Raw genomic sequence first — 8,068 nt, forward strand, 5'->3', positions numbered from 1 at the left:
CCAGAAAGTGAAATTCAGCTTACATAATAAGTGGATTAGGAGAAGATAAGTTTGGAGAAGTAGGGACCAATTCATAGTAGGCTTTGAACAAGTGACAAAGAAGTTTGGATTTAGGTCATTTTATGTGGTTAAGCATACCAGGTTTTATCAATTGCTTCAATTCTCTGGCAAATATTAAGCCCTAAGACCTTCATCAAATAAAATTTGTTTTATTGAGTTCTATCTATTCATGAAGATATTCTATGCAATTAAAGGTAGTAGTGTCCATCAAGAATATAAAGAGGGCTTCCCTGGTGGCGCAGTCGTTGAGTCCGCCTGCCGATGCAGGGCTGGGCCCGTGGGCCGTGGCTGCTGGGCCTGCGCGTCCGGAGCCTGTGCTCCGCAACGGGAGAGGCCACAGCAAGTGAGAGGCCCGGTACCGCCAAAAAAAGAAAAAAAAAAAAAAAAAAGAATATAAAGAAATGAATTTATTGCCAAAACACTGCCTCAATGCAATCTCATTTCATATAACATAGAAGAAATACTTTAAAATTTATTGAAAAGGCACCAGGAAGAAAACTCGTTAAATGTATGAACTCATGCCAATATGACTTAAAACTTTTATTAAATTTACTGAAATTTTGGCCTTAAAAAATCCATCACTGTTTCTAATAATAATATTATAAGAGTCAACCTCTTCTAAATATATATTACATGACAGTTGCTAGGCAATATTTGGGTTTTCACACACTATCTTTGATCATCACACAGCAGTTCTGTAATTTGGAGATTACTAATGCTAATTTATAGAAGATGAAATTAAGGTTCAGAAATGCCCAAGATCACACAGTAAAATAAGTTTTGGACATGGGATGATTACCCAGGTCAGCCAAGCTACAAAACTAGTATCACTTCTTTTTGCTATCCGAAACACCAAACTAGTACCTCTAAAGGTAAACCTGATTTCTGAAGATATTAATATATATGGGCTTTCAAGATACGAATACAACTCTTCCATGATAAAAAAAAAAAATAAGTGAATTATTTTCTATTTTCTTTTTCTACCTAATCACAGAAAAAATATGTGATATTTAAAAAATAGCAGGAAGTCCGTGGATACTAAAGCAAAGGCAAGACAGAATTACAGATTCTGTAAGAAACCGTTCTATCCACACTTTTATATAAACTCTTTTGGTACTGATACTGATGTTAAACAATGTCAAGCCAGTTTCAAGCATAATCAGTTCTTGTGAATCCCAAGTCACATGGAGCTTGAAGAGTGATACAGTACACATAAAATTTAATTTTCCTATATTAAAAAATCCTGCCGATGCAGAACTTCAAATATAATTCCTAGAACACAGTTGGGAAGATGACCTGATAATCAGAGAGAGAACACTGGTGAGAAGGCCGCCTCGGCTAAGGACATTTCTTGCAGAACTGAACTTGCTTTAGGGATTCCTAATAGTCATAAGGTAAAACAGATTTCATATAATTTCACCCAGTCAGGCTCACTTCTTCATTTCTAAGCTCCTAATCTATTAGTGATGGTATTTGGAGGTGGGGCCTTTGGAAGTTACTTAGGTTATGAGGGTGGATCCCTCGTGAATGGGATTAGTGCCCTTATAAGAAGAGACCCTAGAGAGCTCCCTCACCCCTTCCACCTCATGAGGATACAGCAAGAGGATGGCTGTCTAGGAACCAGGAAATAGGCTCTCACCAGACACTGAATCTGTCAGCACCTTGATTTTGGACTTCTCCATCTCTAGAACTGTGAGAAATAAATTTCTGCTGTTCATAAGCCACTCAGCCTATGGTATTTTTGTTTATAGCAGCCAAAAGGAACTAAAGACATAGGACAAATCACAGTCAGGGTGGCTACATTATTTAAATTACAACTGGAGGATCTCAAAGGACTTTGATTTAATGACTTACTCTTGGCTGGGATTTAAATATGAAAACATCTCCCAACTAGCATTTTTACTGCAAAAATTGCATAATTAACAATACTTGTATCTATAATATATTTTTTTACAACAGAAGACAGTAACTTGGAATTTTATTTTAGATAACTTAGAAGGTTCATTTTAAACTGTCTCAATGTTTCAGGAAACATCTTTTGGTTAAATCCTAAGACATGATGGGAAATTTGTATTTTTTAAGTATGTTATATAATTACTTTCTTATAAAAATTGACAACTACCTTATTATTTAAGTTGATGTAGATATTTCATGGAAGTTAAGCGTCAAATTATAGCTCAATCTTTTCAAGATATTCCAAGTAAAATACTGAGGTTTGTATTCCTTTTCCACTCACATTTATCAGATAATTTTCTAGATAATTCTATAAAGTTATTTAATAAATCTTTAACTTATCATGTGTTCTTTTTAGTCAATTTTATACAATATTTCTATGTCCCCTACTGAGGTGTCACTACAAAGCTTATATCTAATCTAGTTAAGATTTGATTCCACTTAAAAGGAAATAATAATAACTCCACCTAACACAGTTAAAGAGTCAAGCATTTAATGTGACCCAGAAGTCTTCTTTCACTTAATACCAGGGCCCGTTTTTGTTGTTTTTTTAGATTTGGTATAATACCCATGAGGACTAAAAATATTTCTCTTTTTTCTATTTAGCATTTTGCTCTATACCTAGATAGATTAATACCCCCAAGGAGAGTTTGTCAATTGTCATTCATTTACCCAAAGCCCCAAGTTTACTTTCAGAGTGTTTGATCAGTATGAAGAGGGAGAAAAGAGATGTTGCTTATAAGCACATGATTGAAATGAAATGTCAGCACAATAGGATGTTAAATGTATTTAACACATAATAGACACAAAATAGTTTCTCAATTATGCTGCTTTTCTTGTCCATCCTCTTCACTTTTGGAAGTGAAGGTGAGTTTGTTTTGGGGGTGAGTGGACAAGGCTCTTTTTTCCCAGCTTTATTCAGATATAATTGACACATAACATTGTGTAAATTTAAGGTGTACAACATGCTGATTTGATATTTATATATTACAAAATGATTACCATCAAGGTTCTTTCTGATGATACAGGAGCAAACTGTGGCTCAACAGATTATCTTATTTTTATAGGTTAAACTCTTGCTTTATTTCAATTATATTCACAGATCACATTCTCTATGGGTTACCTTGTTATTTTATTTATTTATTCATCATATTCATCAATTTTATGTATAATGTTTGTAATGATTTTTAAAAATCAATAAAGAGATGTAAATAACTATAAACTGAGTACCCAAAAGCCATCCAAGAAGCGGTTCTCTGGTGGCATAGTGGTTAAGAATCCGCCTGCCAATGCAGGGGACACGGGTTCGATCCCTGGTCTGGGAAGACCACATATGCCGAGGAGCAACTAAGCCCGTGCACCACAGCTACTGAGCCTGCGCTCTGGAGCCCGCGTGCCACAACTACGGAAGCCTGCGCGCCTAGAGCCCATGCTCCGCAACAAGAGAAGCCACCACAATAAGCCCATGCACCACAAAGAAGAGTAGCCCCTGCTCACCGCAACCAGAGAAAGCCCGTGCACAGCAACAAAGACCCAACACAGCCAAAAATAAAATAAATAAATAAATAAATAAGCCATCCAATACCCTCTTCTCCATCATCTTCCTCTAGTACAGAGGTGAGATTTAGAAATGTGATCCAGTTTTGGCCAATGCTACACACGTAGAAATTATGGGGTGTATGAGAAGGGAGGACTTGGGCAAGCACTTTTTAAAGCATATCCTCTTTCATCCTCTGCCTTTTAGCTTCTTTCACGTGCCCCTTCTATTCCAGCCTGAAAAAGAGAACTGAAACCTGAAAACACAGAAACCATCTTGCAATCATAATGATGAAGGCCAGAAGGGGGACCATAACCTCATGCATCCATGCCTTTTTTTCTACCTCCTTTCATTACTGATAAAGTGCACTGAAATTAAAAGTTGGGGTTCTGGGGAGATAACTGTGGTAACAACTGACAAACTTTCTTTTGTGTGATGCCATACGGCAAGTTTGCTCTTTTCCTCCTTCCCTGGATACTGATTTTATTTTTCACTCAACCTGCCTCACATTTAGGGTGCTATGATTCAAACATTATCAGAGAAAAGATGGAACAAAAATATGAAGCTACTTCTTACCACTACAGAATTTTCCAGTTTTATATTATTCACAGACACTCAATCCAGTGGGCAGGGTAAGGAATTTCTTTCAAGAAGGAAAAATGAATAAATCCTGAATGCCCCCTTGAGGTGACACGTGTGTGGACCACCTTAAGAGTTCATTTGCTTTGGTTATTCTTTCTCCTTTGAGCAAACTCTTAGGAGCCCAGAAGCATAATTTTCAAGATGATGAAAAAGAAAGCAGTGAAAACAGGTGTTAAACACTGTGACAACTGCCACAGGAAAAGGTGTCCCCATGACCAGTCAAACCCTTTATGTTCAGTATACATACCGGGCTATGTACTAGAATTAGAATTGCAATTAAGGGACCACGAAATTCAAAACAGGGATTACAAGAAAGTTTTTAGAAAGTACTAAATAATCAGAGAAGTGATATAGACTCATTTCCAGTATTTTACAAGTTATTTTCCTGTTGATAAACTCCATCTCATACTAAGAAATATTGATCCCGAGACCTTTTGTCCCAGACATTTTCAAAATGTGTCTCTTTTTGTTGTTGTCAGTATTTATTTTATGTTGTTCACTTTATTTCCCCTTGAGTCTTATATTTAAAAACCTTACAATTCTCTATCACAGCAATATCTTTCAGATACTTTCAATGAATTTCTGACTTTGATGATTTTAGTTATTTCTGGTAAGGTTCAATATAATTTTTATGTGACTTGACTATATATCACTGAGTTCAAGAAAAACTGGACTAAGAAGTGGTGATCCAACCAGGCAAGTGGCATCCATCAATTTATTAAAAAAAACAAAAACAAAAAAACTCCAAATTTATTAGAAATTTAAAAAGGTGAAGAAAATTCTAATATTTCACAACTGCTCTCTGAAAAAATACTCCATGTGATTAGAATATTTTATTTTTTATTGGAATATAGCTGCTTTACAATGTTGTGTTAGTTTCTACTGTACAGCAACGTGAATCAGCTATACGTATACATATATCCCCTCTTTTTTGGATTTCCTTCCCATTTAGGTCACCACAGAGCACTGAGTAGAGTTCCTGTTCTATATTAGAATGAATATTTTTATAAGCTCCTTGGATAAGTCATGATATTATAAAAGTCATGCTCAAGGAAAAACAGGGTTGGCTGATATCCTTCTAAGAAAAGTGAGTCTGATGAAGGACATTTTATTTTTGAAGGCTTAATGTTACCTTTTATTTGACAATGCTTCCTGTGTAATATAATATACCAAATATGCATCATTAAGTATCTCTCTTTGAGATGCTTCAGGACAATATGACGAAGGTCATTTACAAGGTTGAGTGAAGAATGCATATTTAGAACCAGAGCTGAATTGTTCACTACAAGAGAGAAAAGTCTGGGCTCTAATCCTCATGTTTGCCTTTTTTCAGATATCAGCCTCTCTTCTAAATAAATGGTGAACTAATACATGAAGTGAACCAGACTTCAAACCATTATTTAGTCACAACATCCTCACATCTCAGTGAAGCCCTGGAGTAAAGCACTCAACCAACCAACCAACCAACCAACCAACCAACCAATCAATCAACCAACCAACCAACCAACCAAACCACTATTCCTTTACCCTAGCTGGATTGTTTTGGGGTCTTTTATTTGTCTCCATATTCCAGAATTGCCTTTCCTGTTTATCCATATTATTTTATCTGTTATTTGGTTTGTATATTTTCTAATGTCCTAAGTACTGTGATCCTATCGTCTGTTACTTGCTGTTAAATCCATCGAGTTCTTAATGTCAGTTTTCAGTTGTTGAGTTTCTGTCTGCTGTTACTGATAGATTCCTATTTTGTTATAGTTCTCCATATTTTTATTTTACTCTGATTTTCCTTTGCTATCTTGAACATATTAAACATAGTGATTTTCAAGTGAATACCTGACAACACAAATAATTGACTTTATTGTCTGTTTCCTTTCATGATCAATTTCATGGCTTTTCTCTCCACGCCCAAAGTAATTTTTGTTTGAATGCAAGATATTGTATATTTTCAAAAAATGAGAGAGAGTCCAGATGATGATATCTTCAATTAGAGAAGATTTACTCTTCCTTCTGCTAGGCAGGTAGAGTGGGGTGGGTGTGGCGGTGATGCTATTAACCTTAATGCAGCCATGCAAAGTTATGTCAAGGTGAAGAGGCTACTTTGCTAAGACCCAGGCTCCACTCTGGTTTCCTTTGTTCTTACTGGATGGTCCTTCACCACTCTCCTTGGAAATCCTTGTGAATCTCTGTCTCCTCAGCACTAAAACACAGCAAAAATTTCACTTTTTAAAAAGATTTTTACGACCTAGCTTTTTGGCTCCTGCCTGTGCAGCTTCAGATTTTGACACATGTCCTGAGGTGAAGACTGCATGTTGTTTTGAGGCCTCTTAAGTCCGGGATTTTGTAACATCAGCCCTGCTCCACTGTCATTGTGTTTTTGTTCCTACTTCAGCAGTCCTCCCTTAAGGGTGAAACCTAGATTATCAACCTCTATGTCAGGATTTTTAAGAGACCCTAGGCATTAAGAGGTTGAGGAGATCATCAAAGTCAATTTGGCACTCCCTCAAGTCCTTTCAGCTCTCACCTGTTGTTCTCACACACCTCTCCTTGCTTCCACCCACAGCAGGTCTTTATTTCCCAAACATGAATGCAAGGAACTCATGCTGCTTTTACAAAGATTTTGCTCAAAGCTTGTGCAGCTTCAGAACTCACCAAATGTCAGAGTTGGAAACTACACATGTTTGAGACTTCTCAAGTTCCATTTTTGTTAGTTTAGCCCAGTGAGGATGGAAGAAGTTCTGCTAGTTCTTTGTTTCTAGCAGAAACCTTCTGTCAGGTCTAGCTAATATCTGCAATTTGTAGCCTGTTTGTTGATTCAGTAACTGCCCCAGGGACCACTGCAGAGCCTCAGCTCACTTCTGAAAGGTTCTCCCTGTCTGCAATTTTACTCTTTTCAGTTCTAATTGCTCTCACTGCTCTTTAATGCCCTTACATATATCATTTTCATAATTCATTGGCTTCTTTGTTTTTAGTGAGAGTCTTGGCCTACTGTGAACTATTTCATCCTTCTTGGAAATGGAAAACTCCTATTGTTTGAATTTCCATTCCTCAATTGAAACCCTCATTCAATTATAACGTATTTTAAGACTAGCAAAAGACAGAGAATAATGTATATCAAATACCAGTGTATCCTCCACCCAGCTTAAGAAGTAAATGTTTGCAAATCAGCCACTTCCCAACATAATAAACAAACCACTGCAAGTACACCAGAAAGTCCCTGTATATAATTCCCTCCCACAAATTATTCATTATCCTGAATTTAATATTTATCATTCTTATACACATCTTCATGCTCTTTATTTACACGCACCTATAACCACACCCACACACTCCCAACCCTCCACACACATGCATTCAATTTCATAATGTACTACTTAGTAATTTTTGTACGTTTCTAAACTTTATATCATGGTATCATACATTATATTCTGTTGTCCAACTTGCTTTATAAAAATTCAACTTTCTTACTTTTAAATTTGTGTTGATACATGTAGTTCTTGTTACATACTTTCATCAAGCATTTGAATTTTTTCTGTTCTTTTGCCACTGCAATCGATATAGCTATGAATATCCTTATAGTTTCTCCTTTCACAGGTGTAAGAATTATCTGTAGAGCATACACCTAGAAGGAGAATTGCTGAGTCATAGGTTATGCACATGTTCAAAGTGAGCAAATTGCTCTCCAATGTGATAATACCAATTTAAATGCCATCCACATTTTACGGGAGTTTCTGTTCCTCTACGTTGTCACCAATATTTAGAAAACTTAGCATTTATAGTTCTGAAAATCTGATGGTATGAACTGGTATCTCATTTTGTTATTTTTTAAATTTGTTTTCTTATTTATTGAAGGAATTTTATATATGCTAAATATTAATA

Source organism: Grampus griseus (assembly GCF_964374135.1).
Source record: "Grampus griseus genome assembly, chromosome: 7".
NCBI classification, from domain to species: Eukaryota; Metazoa; Chordata; class Mammalia; order Artiodactyla; family Delphinidae; genus Grampus; species Grampus griseus.